This window comes from Mus caroli, chromosome 1 (assembly GCF_900094665.2).
Source record: "Mus caroli chromosome 1, CAROLI_EIJ_v1.1, whole genome shotgun sequence".
Lineage (NCBI taxonomy): Eukaryota > Metazoa > Chordata > Mammalia > Rodentia > Muridae > Mus > Mus caroli.
This window is the reverse complement of record NC_034570.1, coordinates 1,798,126-1,816,763: the sequence shown is the minus strand read 5'-3', so window position 1 is coordinate 1,816,763 and position 18,638 is coordinate 1,798,126. Positions and strand designations below refer to the sequence as shown.

General features: G+C 39.3%; 1 protein-coding gene across 1 annotated transcript in view; it reads left to right on the top strand.

Moving 5' to 3' along the window:
• The window catches only part of LOC110296736 (regulator of G-protein signaling 20), a 142,006-nt gene that overhangs the window by 17,361 nt on the left and 106,007 nt on the right, over window positions 1-18,638 (top strand).

Sequence of the window (18,638 nt, the reverse complement as noted above, 5' to 3'; positions counted from 1 at the left end):
AAAAAAAAAAAAAAAAAAAAAAAAAGGAATGCATCAGTTTGCATTCTTCTACATGTTGACCACCAGTTAAACCAGCACCATTAGTTGAAAATGCTGTCTTTTTTTCCACTGCATGGCTTTAGCTTCTTTGTCAAAGATCAAGTGATCATACATGTTTGGTTTCAATTCTGGGTCTTCAGTTCTGTTCCATTGATCAATCTGCCTGTCACTTACAAATTACTATGCAGTTTTTATCACTATTCTTTGTGATACAACTTGAGGTCAGGGATGGTGAGTCCCCCAGAAGTTCTTTTATTGTTGGGAATAGTTTTCGCTCTCCTGGGTTGGTTGGTTGTTTGCTTGTTTGTTTTTTGTTATTCCAAATGAATTTGAGAATTGCACTTTCTAACTCTATGAAGAATTGAGTTGGAATTTCTGATGGGGATTGCACTGAATCTGTAGATTGCTTTCTGTAACATGACCATTTTTACTATATTAATCCTGCCAACCCATGAGCATGGGAGGTCATTCCATCTTCTGAGGTCTTCTTCGATTTCTCTCTTAAGACACTTGAAGTTCCTGTCATACAGATATTTCACTTGTTTGGTTAGAATCACACCAAGATATTCTATATTGTTTGTGACTATTGTGAGAGATGTCGGTTCCCTAATTTCTTTCTCAGCCCATTTATTCTTTGAGTATAGGAAGGCTACTGATTTGTTTGAGTTAATTTTATATCCAGCCACTTTGCTAAAGTTGTTTATCAGCTGCAGGAGTTCTCTGGTGGAGTTTTTGGGGTCACTTTGGGGTATATTATCATATCATCTGCAAGTAGTGATATTTTGACTTTCTCCTTTCCAATTTGTATCACTTTGACCTCCTTTTGTTGTCTAATTGCTCTAGCTAGAACTTCAAGTACTACATTGAATAGATAGGAAGAGAAAAGGCAGCCTTGTATAATCCCTGATTTTACTGGGATTGCTTCAAGTTTCTCTCCATTTAGTTTGATGTTGGTTACTAGTTTGCTGTAAATTGCTTTTACTATGTTNAGAGGTATGGGCCTTGAATTCCTGATCTTTCCAAGACTTTTAACATAAAGGGATGTTGAATTTTGTCATATGCTTTCTCAATATCTAATGGAATGGTCATGTGGGTTTCTTTTTTTTTTTTTTTAGTTTGTTTATGTAGTGGATTACATTGATAGATTTACATATATTTCACTGTGGTATTTGGTATCTGTCTAGAAAATTGTCCATTTATTTTCCAGTTTTGTTGAGTATAGGCTTTTTGTAGTAGGATCTGATGATTTTTTTTTAATTTCCTCAGTTTCTGTTGTTATATCTCCCTTTTCATTTCTGATTTTGTTAATTTGGATACTGTCTCTGTTCTCTCTGGTTGGTCTGGCTAAGAGTTTATCTATCTTGTTGATTTTATCAAAGAACCAACTCCTGGTTTTGTTGATCCTTTGTATAGTTCTTTTTGTTTCTATTTGGTTGATTTCAGCCCTGAGTTTGATTATTTCCTGCAGTCTAATCCTCTTGGGCATATTTCCTTCTTTTTGTTCTAGAGCTTTCAGGTGTGCTGTTAACCTACTAGGGTAAGCTCTCTCCAGTTGCCTTTTGGAGGCACTCAGAGCTATGAGTTTTCCTCTTAGCACTGCTTTCATTGTGTCCCATAAATTTGGGTATGCCATGCCTTCATTTTCATTAAATTCTACAGTCTTTAATTTCTTTCTTTATTTCTTCCAAGTTATCATTGAGTCGAGCATTGATCAGCTTTCATGTATATGTGGGCTTTCTCTTGTTTTTGTTGGTATTGATGACCAGCCTTAGTCCATGGTGGGTGATCTAATAGGATGCATGGGATTATTTCAATCTTCTTGTATCTGTTGAGACCTGTTTTGTGACCAACTATATGGTAAATTTTGGAGAAGGTACCATGACATGCTGAAAAGAAGGTATATTCTTTTTATTTAGAATGAAATGTTCTACAGATATCTGTTAAATCCATTTGGTCCATAACTTCTGTTAGTTTCGCTATATGTGTGTTTAGTTTGTGTTTCCATGATCTGTCCATTGCTGAGAGTGGGGTGTTGAAGTTTCCCACTATTATTGTGTGAGGTTCAGTGTGTGCTTCCTGGTTTAGAAATGTTTCTTAGATGAATGCCAGTGCCCTTGCACTTGGAGCATATATGTTCAGGATTGAGAGTTCTTCTTGGTAGGTTTTTCCTTTGACCAGTATAAAGTACCCTTCCTTATCTTTTTTGATAATTTTTGGTTGGAAGTTGATCTTATTTGATATTAGAATGGCTATTCTAGCTTGTTTCTTGGGGTCATTTGCTTAGAAAACTGTTTTCTAACCCTTTACTCTGAGGTAGTGTCTGTCTTTGTCACTGAGGTGCATTTCCTGTGTGCAGCAAAATGCTGAGTCCTGTTTATATATCCAGTGTGTTAGTCTATGTCTTTTTATTGGGGAATTGAGTTCATTGATGTTAAGAGATATTAATGAATAGTGATTGTTGTCTCCTGTTATTTTTGATGTTATATTCATGTTGCTGTGGCTATCTTGTTTTGGATTTGTTAAAAGAAGATTAATTTTCTCCTTTTTCTGGGGTGTAGTTTCCCTTCTTGTGTTGATGTTTTTCATCTATTATCTTTTGTAGGGCTGGAGTTGTGGAAAGATACTGTGTAAATTTGGTTTTGTCATGGAATATCTAGGTTTCTCCCTCTATGGTAATTTGAGAGTTTTACCTGGGCTGGCATTGTGTTCTCTTAGGGTCTGTATAACATCTGCCCAGGATCTTCTAGCTTTCATAGTCTCTGTTGAGAAATCTGGTGTAATTCTGATAGGTCTGCCTTTATATGTTACTTGACTATTTTCCCTTAGTGCTTTTAATATTCTTTCTTTGTTTTGTGCATTTGATGTTTTGACTATTATGTGACAGGAAGAATCTCTTTTCTGGTCCAATCTATTTGAAGTTCTCTAATCTTCTTGTATGCTTATGGGCACCTCTTTCTTTAGGTTAGGGAAATTTTCTTCTATAATTTTGTTGAAGAGATTTACTGGCCCTTTAAGTTGGGAATCTTCACTCTCTTCTATACTTGGTATCCTTAGGTTTGGTATTCTCATTGTGTCCTGGATTTCCTGGATGTTTTGGGTTAAGAGCTTTTTACATGTTATATTTTCTTTGACTGTTGTGTCAATGTTTTCTATGGTATCTTCTGCACCTGATATTCTGTCTTCTATCTCATGTAGTCTGTTGGTGATGCTTGCATCTGTGACTCCTGATCTCTTTCCTAGGTTTTCTATCTCCCCCTCCTGATCTCTTTCCTAGGTTTTCTATCTCCAGGGTTGTTATCCTTCATGATTGCATTATTGTGTCTATTTCCATTTTTAGATCCTGGATGGTTTTGTTTAGTTCCTTCACCTGTTTGGTTGTGTTTTCCTGTGATTCTTTAAGGGATTTTTGTGTTTCCTTTTTAAGGGAGTCTACCTGTTTACCTATGTTCTCCTGTATTTCTTTAAGGGAGTTATTCATGTCCTACTTAAAGTCCTCTCTAATCATCATGAGATGTGATTTTAAATTAGAGTCTTGCTTTTCTGGTGTGTTGGAGTATCCAGGGCTCACTGTGATGGAAGAACTGGGTTCTGATGATGCCAAGAAGGCTTGGTTTCTGTTGCTTATGTTCTTGCCCTTGCCTCTCACCTTCAGGTTATCTCCAGTGTTAGCTGGTCTTGCTGTCTCTGACTGTGGCTTGTCCCTCCTGCAAGCCTGTGAGTCAGTACTCCCAGGTGATCAGTTCTCTCTGGGAAGAATTTGAGTATGGAGAGCTGTGGCCCAGAGTCAGTTCTGGGCTGCAGATGGAAACCAGAAGGTTCTTGACCCCAGCTGTTCTTTGGTTCCTGTCTCCTGATGTCTCTTGGCAGGTCCCTCTTGGGCCAGTAATTTGAACAGAAGTGGAGGTCTTACTTGTGTTCACAGCTGTGTCCACACTCCTGGGAGACCAGCTATCTTCTGGCAATATTTGGATATGAAGAGCTATGGCACAGGATCAGCTCCAGGCATTGTGGCACAGGCTTAGGAAACCACTTTCTATTATTCTATAAAGAAACATAATTCAAATCAAACTTCAGTTACTCCGGAGTTTATTTTAAAATTTTCCACAGAATAGTTTATTTCTGGGAATATACCAGGCTGGCTTCAAATCCTCCATTTCACTCCATTTCATTAACTCCATTTCTTGAACTCCTGATTTTCCTCCCTCCTTTTCCCAAGTGCTGTGATGCTAGATATATGCCACATTCTAGCCATGGGATAATTTGTGTAGCAACTTTATTAAAATGATGAGGAGAACAATTTTTAAGGTGAAGCAAATATGTTGTCAAAGTATACATATAATGGAACCCAAATCATAGGCAATACCATTGGTTTAATTTGGCTTTGCTTATATAGCAAACCATGTTTTTCCATAAAATATATTTTGCTTATATAATTTTTTAATTTGCAACAGTTAAGATTTTCAGGATTTATTTTCAAGTGACAGATCTATCTAAGGATATTTATTCAAAATAAAGCTGCAAACAAACTAAAATCATACATGTATAATATGGACATATTTTTAGTTACTTATTTAAAATGCATATGGATAGCATAGCAAGATGGGGCACACTTTCTTTTTTGTTGTTTTTGTTTTTTGGTTTTTTCGAGACAGGGTTTCTCTGTGTAGTCCTGGCTGTCCTGGAACTTGTCATCTGGGAAGCAGAGGCAAGTGGGTCTCTGGGCTTTTATGGCCACCCTGGTTTAAAAATACAAGCTTTAAGCCAGTGAGAACTACAGAATGAGACCTTGTCAAACCAAACAAACAAACAAACAAAACAAAAAACAAACAAACAAACAAACAAAAAACCTCATATGACTAGGAGATAAAAATGATGATGAACAAGACTGCAAAAGGCTGATGGCTCTAGTCCTGAATTCATGAGTATGTGAATGGTGCTCAAAAGATACCAAAAAAAGCAACTTCTTTATCTCCATATTCTCAGCTCAGACCCTCAGGAGGGAAAACCTGGCCCAGATGGAAGTAGTTACTAGTCCCAGTTCAATTATTCCTTCCCGTTCTACACATTTTGAGATTCTTACAATTGTCTTGTTCATATCATACTAAGTCCTTGCTTAGATACTTGGTATCTTTATTTTGATTCTATTGTTCATAAGCTTCATAATCATAACTAAAAGAAAAATTCCTTGTCTAACCTGTATTTGGTAAAGAATGTGTGGATAGGTCCTCTCCCAACTAAGGTCTAGAGTCATAGACCATCCATTCCTTACCTTATAGAACATAGGTGGGTTATGGGGTTTTTATGCTTTTTTGTTCTCTTATTACAGGTAGATCCAGTAGGATACATTAAACACACAGGTACATAGATATATGTATAACAATGTGAAGCTATTTTCAGCCCTTCTTCAGACCCTCACTCCATTCTACTCAAACCTAAACTGCACCTTTTAGAAAAAGTATGAAATTGGTATCAAATACATGATCATTTCATTCAAGCAATATCTTATTTCACTGGTCAAATTTTACTTAACTACTTTTATACAACTTCATAGTCTTCACACATTATTGATAATGTCTGCCACTTTTTCTCTCAAAAGATAAAGTTTGGTGATTCTGTGGCCCCTCTCTACTTTGGAAGGTCCTCATCTTCTAAGCAGTCTCCACCAAAAGCCAAGTTACAACTCTGCCTGTCTCGTCCATCAGAAATGAGCTGTTGCACATTTTCAACAAATATTGCTGGTCTAACTGGCTGTCAATATTTAGAAAACTGAAAGTAGACCCATATTTGTCACCTTGTACAAAGCTCCAGTCCAAGTAGATCAAGGACCTCAACATAAAACCAGATACACTGAATCTAATAGAAGAGAAAGTGGAAAAGAGCCTTGAACTCATTGGCACAGGGGTGCCAATTTCCTAAATAGAACTCTAATGGCTCATGCTCAAAGATCAAGAATTGATAAATGGGACCTCATGAAACTGGAAAGCTTCTGTAAGGCAAAGGACATAGTCAATAAGACAAATTCGCAACCTACAGATTGGGAAAATAATCTTCACTAACCCCACATCTGATAGAGGGCTAATATCCAAAATATATAAAGAACTCAAGAAGTTAATCACCAAAAAACCAAACAACCCAATCAAAAAAATAGTGTATAGAACTAAAGCAAGAATTCACAACTGAGGAATCTTGAATCACTGAGAAGCACCTAAAGAAATGTTCACAGTCCTTAGTGATCATAGAAATGCAAATCAAAACAACCCTGAGATTCCACCTTACACCAATCAGAATGGCTAAGATCAAAACCTCAGGTGACAACAGGAGAGGATGTGGAGAAAGAGGAACATGCCTTCATTGCTGGTGGGATTGCAAACTGGTACAACCACTCTGGAAATCAATTTGAAGGCTCCTCAGAAAATTGGAGGTAGATCTACGTGAAGGCCCAGCTATACCACTCTTGGGAATATACCCAAAAGATGCCCCACCATGCCATAGGGGCACATGTTCCACTATCTTCATAGCAGCCTTATTCATGATAGTCAAAAGCTGGAAACAACCTAGATGTCCCACAACAGAAGAATGGATACAGAAAATGCGGTTCATTTACACAATGGAATACTACTCAGCTATTAAGAACAAGGACATCCTGAGTTTTGCAAGCAAATGGGTGGAAATGGAAAATATCATCCTGAGTGAGGTAACTCAGACCCAAAAGGACATGCATGGTATGTACTCAATAATAAATGGATATTAGCCAAAAAAAAAAAAAGTACGTAATACCCAAGATACAACCCACAGAACTCAAAAAGGTCAACAAGCTAAAGTGCTTAAGTGAGGACAACTCAGTCTTACTTGGAAGAAGAAAGCATTTACAAGTGGGGAAAGAGGGAGGGATCTAAGAGGGAAAGTGAACGAAGAAGGGAGCAGGTTCAGGGGAGAAAGGAACCTGATTTGGTATTGGGGGAGGGAAAAGGACTGAAGCCCTGAAAGCCATCAGAAAGAGTGGAAACAAGAAACCTCGGGAAGTAGGAGGTTTGGGGGACCCTCCAGAATGCACCAGAGACCTGGGAGGTGAGAGACTCCCAGGACTCAAAGGGAGGGACCTTAGATGAAATGCCTGACAGTAGGGAGAGGGAATTTATAGAGCTCACCTCCAGCAGGAAGACAGGACATCAATTGAGGGATAGGGTTGCTGTCCCACAGTCACATCTCTGATCCATAATTGTTCCTGTCTGAAAGAATTACAGAGATGGAAATGGAGAGGAACCTGAAAAAAAGAAGGTCCAGTGAAAGCTCCAAAGTGAAATCCAGCTCAAGGGGAGGTGCCAAGGCCTGACACTATTACTGAGGCTATGGAACACTCACTAGCATGACTGCCCTCTGAAAGACCCAACAAGCAGCTAAAAAGTCAGATGCAGATACTTGCACCCAACCATTGGACAGAAACAGCTGACCTCTGTTGTTGAATTAGGGAAGGTTGAAAGAAGCTGAGAAGAAGGGTGATTCTGTAGAAGGACCAGCTGTCTCAATTAATCTGGACCCCCCAAGATCTCTCAAACACTGGACCACCAAACAGGCAGCATACACCAGCTGATATGAGGCTCCCAACACATATAGAGTAGAGGACTTCCAGGTCTGTGTGTCATTCAAAGATGATGATCCTAGCCCTCAAGAGACCGGAGGCCCCAAGGAGTTTAGAGGCAGGTGGGGTGAGGGGTGAGGACATCCATGTGAAGACAAGGGTGCAGAGGAGATATGGGATGTGGAACAGTCAGAGGGTGAATCAGGATGAGGGGGAATAAAACATGGAGTATAAAAATAAATTAATTTTTAAAAAGAAATGAGCTGTTTTAATATATGAAATCATAAGGGAGATTAAAATATGGATGCTTTGTGGTGTTAGGAAATTGGGGGTGGGGTGGAGACCACACTACATTTTCAAATTCCTTCTCCCCAAATCAAGATCCAACCTCAGTTGTTGCTTTTTGGCACACAGTTCTGAGCATCATGCCAGTGCAATAATGGCTTCCAGGAGCCAGAGCCACTTCAGCCCTATTCTAGAGTTAAGGGGGGAAATGATAAATGGCAGTGGCTGGTGGAAGTTCAGGTATCCTGTGATTCCCAGCTAGTAAAACCCCAAATTTCATAGTCACTCACTAAAGTGTGATTACTTGAGAATGGCTTTTTATTAAGCACCTATGAAGTTGTATAATAAGCATCCTCTTAATACAAACTGCAGCAAAGAAGTAAGACTACATGGAGAATAATGTTTTTGAAAGTGCAAAGACTATTTTTTATTCAGTTCAAGGTTGGGTTCAATTCCCTGACTCTTGGTTTTATCATCTATAAAATTAAGGCAATAAGAACACCCATATCTAAATTTTAATATGCTGTTTGGAAAAAGAATCAAATGAGGTAAGGATGTCAATATGTGGGAACTGGGGTGTGGCTCAGTTGCATAATGTTTGCCTAGCATGCCCATGGCCTTGGGTTAAATCACTAGCATTGGAGGGAAAACAACATAGTAAACTATAAAGACAGAGACTCTTCAAATGGGATATTTTGATATTTGTAAGGAACCTGTGTCAATATGCCCAGGTTCCCATGAATTGTCAGGAACTTCTGGAAGCTGGTGTGGTTTGTAGGCAGTTTCTATCAGGAAGTTGTTGACTTTGCTATCACCATCTACAAGTGGCTCTCATGCTTAGTAGGCACACAGTAGGAACCAAATCAATATTAATTGATCAATATATTAGTAGATAAAAAATGTTTCACTGCTTTTTCACCATCACAAGACACAGTTTTGTTGTTTCTTAAGTTCTTTAAAATTTTTCAAAATCTTCTTTTAGGTACTCATGTACCCTAGAAGAAACTGATGTAAGTTATGAATCCTGAGTAGCTCTCAACATGTATCATTTCAAATCAATGTAGTCTCCAACTTCACAAAGAAAAACAACCCTTTCAAAATGCTAAGAATAGCAGTCTAATTCAGTCACATCCACCTCAAAGAAATCAACGACTGCTTACAAATTTTTCTAGCAGCCAGGCCAGAAGAGGAAGAAAACCAGAGAATAATGAGCCTCAGCATGGCCAAGTAATGCTTAACAAAGCTCACTTCATTAGAAACTACTGGAAAAGCTACAAAGCCCAGACAACCTTTTTGAGCCCTGCTGCAAATTGCCCACTTTGCAGACAATGTCTTCCCTTGTCCTTGCCATCTTGTTTGTTGATTTTCTGGATCCACAGAACTAAGTGGGGAGGTCCAGTCTGAGACCATGGGGAGACAGAGACATTCCCTTTGGCATCAGGACTTTTGTGAATATCCTTCATGATAAACCTTTCAGTCATGAGGCTTGCTCATGCAACTGTGACAGCAACCATGATTGTACTATCCATCCAAATCTCTAATATGCTTTGATTGAGAAAAAGATGAACTATAATGCTTTTTTAAAATTACAGGCATGATGGAGTATGCCTATAATCCAGTACTCTTGATCCTAAGGCAGAGGACAGTGAATAAAAAACTCTTCACTTTTGACCTTTCCTTTTTTTTTGTTCTCTCTCTCTCTCTCTCTCTNCACTTTTGACCTTTCCTTTTTTTTTGTTCTCTCTCTCTCTCTCTCTCTCTCTCTCTCTCTCTCTCTCTCTCTCTCTCTCTCTCTCGTGTGTGTGTGTGTGTGTGTGTGTGTGTGTGTGATTATTCAGAGGGCTAGTAAGATGACTCAATTAATGAAGTACTTGCTATACAAACATGAGAAAGCTGAGCTTACATCCCAACTCCCATGTAAAGAAAAGACAAATTAGGCCCTCTTGGACCATTCCTGTAATCATAGCATTGAGGAAGTGGAGACAGGAGATCCCTAGGACTCACTGGTCAGTCAATCTAGCCAATTGGTGAATTCCAGATTCAGTGAGAGATTCTGTCCCAAAAATATGTTAGAGAAGTAACTGTGGAGGGAACTCAGTGCATATACACAAACACATAGAAGTGTCAAACATTTTTAGCATATTGGAACCTTATCTGCTCATTATTCTGACCAACAATTATCAATTCCATATCATACCATTTCTAAGTTCAAACAATTAATGAGCATATATCCATTGTTCGTGCTGCTATTATTTAAGTTCTTAAGACAATAGACTTAATAAGGCAAAATCCTGGCACTGTCAGAGCTCACAGAGATCAAATACACAGCAGTAAATGCTGTGATAAGAGAAAGCCCAGCAGACAGATGAAGAGAACTTTCCTGAAGTAAATAACCTAAACTGGGCCTTGAAGAACAAATCAGAGCTAGCCCAGAGAAAGAGGAAGAAGGCAGACTGATAAAGGTCCAGGAGAGGGAACAGATGATCATTTCTCAGGACTGAGAACAAATGAAACTTAAAAACTGAAGTAGTACTGGAGCTTTTGTATTCAAAGGAGCAGTGAAAAAAACAATGGATCCATCTCCAAGTCAACACAGCTCTTGGGTGCCATATGAATTTATGTAACTTCATCCTAGAAAGAAAAAGGAGTTGGGAGTCGCAGAATGGGAATGGTGAGGGTAGACAGCAATGCTTTTAGGGCAGAAACAGGGGCAAAAAGGGAGGCTGCAGTGATTTCATTAAGAGTCCTGCAGAAGTGCCAGCAGCTGTGCACATGCCTGAGGAGAAAGATTGGCTTTGGGAATTCTGTTTTACTTCTCTAATGCAAGGCCTAGGCTTTGGATTATGAGTGCAGAGTCAAAGAGAGAGCTCTGGATAGGAAATGAGTGCCATGCTAAACTCCAAAGTAAGCTGGTTAGAAGTGCTACAAGTCACGCCCACTGAGAACCTTGTAGTGCAGAAGAAGCAGAAGCTGAGGTGTCTGACTTGGAGGAGTTTCAGTTGCTGTGTGGAGAGGAAAGGGTTCATGCTAATTTAAAAATCTCAGATCACATTCAACCAATGAAGGAAATCAGAGTACAAACCAGGAGTGCGATAGTCCAGGCGAGAAAGTTACAGGATGCTGTGCATATAAAGCCAAATTAGAGTCTTATTTAATCAGTCACTGAGAGGAAGCTCTTGCCCCAAAGAAATTTTCAGCAGCAAAGCTCATAGGTAGTGTTTATAAAGATAAAACAACCACAATAATCAAAAAGACTGTTTTGGTTTGGTTTGGTTTGGTTTGGTTTTTTACTTGAATGTTTTTGTGGGGGTCTATACATTCAGGTGATTTTTTTTTTTTGCTATATATCTGGACGATGAAAATTTTCAAATATATTGCCAAGATGGACATAACTGATCGGGGGTAAGGGGCTAAAAAGCACCTGAGCAAACATAAGATAGAGAGATTCCCCTATGCTTCTAGATTGGTACAATTAATACAGTGAAAAGGGCCATCCTATCAAAAGCAATCTACAGATTCAATGCACTCCCTATCAAATCTCAACACAGTTCTTCACATAAATTAAAAATAAAAATCTTCAACATCATGTGAAAACACAAAACCAGGATAGCTAAAGCAATCTTGAATAATAAAAGAATTGCTGGAGGTATCACCACCCCAGATTTCAACTTCTATGACAGAGCCGTAGTAATAAAAATAGTATGGTACTGCCACTAAAACAGACATGTTGTTGATTAATGGACTTGAATTAAATAATAATTCAACACACCAATGATCATTTGATTTTTGCCAAAGAAGCCACAACAAAGACAACATCTTTAACAAATGGTGATATTCAAATTGTATAATTACATGTAGAAGAATGCAAATAGAACCATATTTATTACCCAGCACAAAACTCAACTCCGAATGAAACAAGGACCTCAACATGAGGCCAGATACCTGAATGTGATAAAAGAGAAGCTGTGATGGCCCAATATACTATGATCTGTTTACCTCAGACTGTAGAGGGGGGAGGGAGGGAGGGAGGAAGGAAAAGAAGGAGGAAGTTGAGATTGGACTAAAAGAACCTGGATTGACCTTATCCAGGTTACTAAGTTAGGAGGGACAATCTGGCTAATTGCTGCCATTATAATTACTGCACCTTGTGGATGTATTATTACTCAGTAAGTTCTAACATTGTGGAAAGACTCAAACATTCATCTATGTTTCCTGTGTACAACACTTCTTCACTTATTTCCAGCCCATTTAACACTTTGGATCAGGTCATGAATACCTCAAAAAATTATTACAATAACCTCCTATCTGATGCCTTTTTTCCCAAGTATGTCTGTCTCTAGGTAGCATTAGAGGAGAAAAGACATCTTTCTAAAATACAGCCATGATCTTATTGCCCTCCTGATTAGTTGTATCAATGGCTCATTTGTAGCTGGACACCCTTCAGGCTCTGTAGGTTGACACAGTGTGCTTCTGTCTCCTTCACTTTCCCATCTGAAATTTCTGGAGGAATGGCTTTCAATATTCTTTTGTTATGATGACACATTTATACCTCCTTCCTCCCAGAGTTCTACTTTGAGCTCAAATCTCTCTTGGGGCAAACTTCTTGACATTTCATTTTGAGTGACTCATCGGCATCTCTAAAACCTGTCTTTCTTAATTTCTTCATTTCAGCAAGCCACCCAACTGTGCAAGAGAGGGCAGAAACTCTAGAAATCAACTTTAATTCCCATTGGCCAGCCTGCTCATTTAATTCACCCAAAGTTCTACTAAGTCCACCTTGAAAAGTTGCATTACATCTACTTTTTTACATTTTCACTACTCTTGCCTGCTTGAATCGCCATTGCTCACCTAGGCCAGTACTAAGCCTCCTTTTTTCTCTAAGCACCTATGCTTCATCCCCCCAGTTCAAAATATCAGTCAGATCATGGCATTTGCTTCTTCTCAGCTTTTTAGTGACTCACTGCATTTTAAATAAATCTAAAATCTTTATAAGTGATCCACTTACCTGTTTGTTCTATAAAGATTCTTCCTACCCTCTAATTGAGCATACTGCCATAAAATATGCTCATTTCCTTTCTTACTTTGAATTCCAAGCCTTTGAGGGAAAAATAGAAGACATAAATAGTGTTGAAACAATGACTAAGTAGGCTATACTGGTATATGTTTATAATACTACCTTTTGGAAGACAGAGGCTTCAGGGTTGTAAGTGTGAGGCTAGCCTAGGCTACTTGTGGAGACCTGGTGTTTTAGTCAGTGTTCTATTGCTGTGAAGAGACACCATGACCATTGCAACCCTTATAAAGAAAACATTTAGTTAGGGCTATCTTACCATTCAAAGGTTTAGTTCATTATAAGCGTGGTGGGAAGCATGGCGGCACACAGGCAATCATGGTGCTGGAGAAGGAGCTGAAAGTCCTACATCTAGATTCACAGGCAGTAGAAAGAGAGAAGCACTGGGCCTGGCTTGACCTTTTGAAACCTCAAAGCCCACCCCCAACCCCCGCTAGTGACACACTTCCTCCAACAAGGCCATATCTTCTTATCCTTTCAAATAGTGCCATTCACTAACTATTCAAATATATGAACCTATGGGGATAATTTTTATTCAAACCACCACATTCCACCTTCTGGCCCCCATAGACTGAAACATGTACTCAGTCCAAATGTCCCCATACTTTATAAATCTTAACACCGTTTAAAAGTACCAAGTTCAAATTTGTTTCTGAGACTCATGGCAATCTTTTAACTATTACCCCCTACAAAATAAAAATTAAAAAGCAGGCCACATACTTACAACATGCAAAGGCATATAATATGCATTTCTGTTCCAAAGGAGAGGTGAGGAAATCCTGGACCAAAGCAAAGTCGAAAAGCCATATGTGCAAATGCCAAACTATCCGTTTCCTCATCAGATGTCATAGTGCTCATCAGATCTCCAACTCCTTTCAGCTTTGTTGACTGCAACACACTTTTCTCTCGTGGGCTGTTCCACATCCTGTTGCAAACTCTCCTTGACATATATCCTATGACTCTAGTATTTTCCCTAACTTGGAGTCTTCACTTTTACAGTTTTACACATTGGCCTCTCTGGGCCTCCATGCAGGGACACCCCTGACACATGAATGACTGACTTTATTGGCTTTCCTTAGCCATGAAGGGAGATTCTACAACACCTTTCTTGTATCCTTGACTCTAAAGCCAGAACTACAGGGCCAAAGCTGCCAAGTTCTGCTGCTTGCTAGAACAAGCACAGCCCCTCATTCAATCACATTTGTATCAGCTCTCTGTTTTCAGTGTTTTCCTTAACTGCTTAAGCTTTTCTTTAATCCCTTTTCCTTATTTGGAAGCTTAGCTGGGTGAGCTCTTGCCCTGAGTTCCTTTATTCTATTTAGCATCAGGCCCTTCTTTAAGCTTTCTGTCTCCTTGAACTCTGGACTTAGCTCCATTATACTTCCTGGTGCCCCTTTTATCTTCAAACTGTACATTTTTACTTTTTCTTGCTCAGACTGCTCCTTTTCATCACAGATCTCTGTAGGAGTGATTACTAACAACCACATGTCAAGAGTTGATACTAGGCAGTCTGGAAATCTCTTCCAGTGCCATTAATCCAAAACTCTTCAATTTAACCTCAGACAGAATTCTTGGACCAAGGCAGAAAGCAGACACATTCTTCATCAAACTATCAAATAAACAATCTCTAGGCCACTTACAAATATTCTACTCTAAAACATCTTGGACCAAAACGTCCTAAATCTGTGGGAGAAGGAGATAAGGAGGGTTCTACGTTTGGATCCACAGGCAGGAGAGGAAGGGGGAGGGGAGGGGGAGGGGGAGAGGGCACTTGGATTAAGCTTTTGAAACCTCAAATCCCTCCCCCCCAGTGACACACTTCCTCCAACAAGGCCACATCTCCTAATCCTTTCAAATAGTGCCACTCCCTAAGCATTCAAATATATGAATCTATTGGGGTCATTCTTATTAAAACCATCACATCTTGATGTTTTAAAAATAATGTGGTAAAAATGTAGTAGCATCTTTCTACCCTTCTTACCCAGTCCCTGCTTCTGTCTCAGATATGTTTCTACTTCTTTGTGCTATAATTTACCTTTCAGTAAATGCTAGGAAAGAACTTATGCTAGGCAATGTGTATCTTACAAACACTCTGAATGGTGGCAGCACACACAAAAGTGAGAGAATCCAAGTGAAAACTCAGTGAGAGAAGGAGCCCTTCTTGCTGTGCCCTCCCTTTGTCCTCAGTGGACCAGAAGCTGATACCTGCAAGGGTGTGTTTGTTCCCTTGCTTCTTTGTATTTTCAAGTCTAGGAAAGTACTTGATCTTTGCACATCCTAGTAAGTGCTCTGCCATTGAGCTTTATCTCCATCCCCTTGCAGTTTAGAGGTAATTTTGTTCATTGCAATGAAATAGAAACAACACACAACTCACAATATTAGCCACTTAGCTGTGTGATTCAGTGGCATTAGGTTCATTTATCATGTTTTGCACACATTACCACTATCTACTTCTAGATCTTTTTTTTTTCCAAAGAGAAATTCTATAACCATCCAACACTAGATTCATTCATATGGTGCTAGGAACTTCTCTCCAGCCCCTAGGAACTTCTGTTCTACTTTCTGTCACTCTCAATTTGTCTATTCTTTATACCTCATATGAATGAATTCTTGCAATATTTGTCTTCCTGTATCTGTTTTTCTCTCAGCATAAAATGTTCAAGATTCATCTATACGGTAGCATAGGTAACAATCTTGTACCCTATCTGGCTGAATAATTTTTATTTATTTGTAGCTAATTAGACCACTAACTATTTATTGGTTGCTTTATCAACGGCCAAGTGCTGTTTTCAGAACTATCAAGATAACAATAAACATGACAAGGTTCTTACTAACTTCTTTTACAATTACTTAAACATTTACGTGTGTGTGTGTGTGTGTGNGNGAGAGAGAGAGAGAGAGAGAGAGAGAGAGAGAGAGAGAGAGTATGCTGAAAGTTTTTATTTAAACTTCAGAAAGTTGAGACCACTGACAAATCTAAAGTCTGGGAAACAAGATAACAGCTTACAAAATTCAAGAACTGACTCTGCAGTCTTAATTCTGAAATCTGCAGGACAGGACAAGCAGGCTACAAACTCAGTCAGCGTTTCTGTGTTGCAATCTGGAGGCCAAATTCCCATTGAGGGAGAACCTGTCCTAGGCCTCTCCTTCTGAGCTTATTGTTTTGGTAAAAATCTCTGGCATTGCTTAGGCTATAGACACAACATCCTGATCTCTGTCTTCATGCCTTTACAGCGTTCTTCCCACGTGCAAAGGTAAGTCCACATTCTCCCATAAAGAGACCACTCTGCAGAAAGGCCATCTTTCTCTGGCATGGCCTCACCATGACTAATAACATTGGCAACAACTCTGCTTCCAAACAAGGTTGTACCCTGAGGTGCTCAGTTCAAGTTTCCAGATATTAACTTGAAAGGGTCAAGTCAGCTGTTAATACAGCTTCTGACCTGTAAATACAAGGAGTTATACAAGTGAGTTTAAAAAAGCAACAGCCAGGGGACAGGGTAAGGCTCAGCGGTAGAAAACTTGTATAGCATGGCCATGTTCAGTTTCCAGTATCTAGGATGTAGAGGGAGGAACTGAAAGTTGAACAAAATAATCAAGTTGTGGAGCCTCTTCCTTGAGAAACCCACAGCAATACTCTTGGGTCTGCCTTACTCTGTCCTAGGTAAAGTGCCTCTCATTCTAGTAACAACTGTTTTAAGTCTGTTTAAAATGCTTCTTTAAATAAACTTCAACTCTGCTTCAAAAATAATAACCAGGTTGATATTTACTGATCTGATAAAGATTACAAAGGAGAAGATGGTGGGGATCAGGAGTTTACTTTTTGATCTGTCTTACTCTGTTTTGATTTCCATAACAAAATAAAGAATAGACATTTTTGGCAACTGAAAAGTCCAGAAGCAAAGTTCTAGCATTTGCACTGCATCTAATAAGAGCCTCCCTGGAGCATCATAACTGGGTGTCACATGACAAGATAGAGCAAGTAACCTAGAGAGAACTCAGTTTTGTAACTCAGTCAATTTAGAGGTATCAGAACCTACATGAGTAAATCACTTTATAAAGGTCCTACCTACCATAGAACACCTTCACACCATAGCAGATATGACAAATACTCTAACAAAGGCCACTTTCACTCCTGAGCCCTTTAGTTGATAACTCATGGTACAGATGGGTCCTGGCAGAACCCAGAAGGAGGAGCTTTGAGTGTCATTTGTCCCAATTTAAGTGACTCTTAAGTAGCTCACTTCTGCCCTACTCTGTCCTTGGCCCCTCCTTCCTCCTCCTCATTACTTCCATTGAACACCATCTCTACAACTTCTCCACACAGGTCTTAGACATAGTGCATGTTAAAAGTCATTTAATAATTAGAACTAATTATGAGCTGTAAAAACATTGCTTTAAATCATTGTACTTTCAGAATGAAAATACTTTTAGTAAATGCAAATGGAAGCATGTTATTAATAGTTGGGTGGTACTTGAGTTAATAATACTCTGTGGCTCTATTAGCCATGTTCTACTTCAGATATCACCTCCCCACCTGCCCAATTTATATCACTTTAGGCAAAATCTGCCTTTCTACTTCTTGATTGTTGTCGACTGGATCCTTGGGTTCTAGAAGAAGAATAATGTTGATGTTTTCAATAGCAGAACATTTAACAATGCAATATGGCTAAGCCACAACAAAATAGTATTTTAAAAACATAAGGTTTTGGAGAAAACAGATCAGTTCATAAAATTAAAACGAATCTGTTCTAACTCTACAGGTGCTTGGCCTGTGCTGGGAAGGGGGCGTGTTTAATTGACCATGGGCATTTCCTTTGTGAAATGCTACTGTTTAAATGCAAATGAGGAATCTCCGTTTGCTTGGGAAGCAGGGCTGCATTTACATTGATTTGAGTGTGTCTTTTCTACTGTGCAGAGAGTCATTTTGATTAATTAGGATTAATCAAATTAATCAATTTGATTAATTAGGAAGGTTGCTATTCAACCAGCATAGTGCTGATCTGGGTCTTCGATCCCTAAAGACTTCCAAGATTAGGGATTACATGAGTTCACTTTGTGACTAATGTTACCAACACCTCAGACTGACAGTATCTGTCTAGAAGGGCAGTCAGAGTGGGAAAGATGGCCTCAACAGTGCAGAGGAGTGCAGAGTTGGGGGCTGGGACCAGACAGCTGTTGGTCTTTTCTGAAATAACTTTTCTTAGATCGAATTTTGTGGCTGCATCAATACTCCGTGGCCTTCCCTGTCCTTGCTATTGGGGTGTATAGAACATTACCATCCCACATCCACCAGACTTACACCTGTGGGTCCCACCCAGGCTTCCAGGACTAGGACCAGAACTGTCTAGGGAACCTAAATGGTCCGTGTCTCCACATGAGCAAATGAGTATAAACTTTGTTTCTGGGATCTGTTAGGACTTTATTATTATTATTATTATTATTATTATTATTCCTGAACACTTCACAGCTCCCTCAAAAGAGTCTCTGTGTTGAAGCAGAGGACCAGAGCAAAATGCCTAATGAAGCATACCCAAAGGCTGGGCTTAAAAGAGACCCGGAAGACAGTCTGGGAAGTGGGGGGGCGGGGGGAAGCAAAAAGGAAAGTCGAGTTTTCACACAACAGGAGCTGATGATACCAAAGGCGGGAATCTACAAAATGCC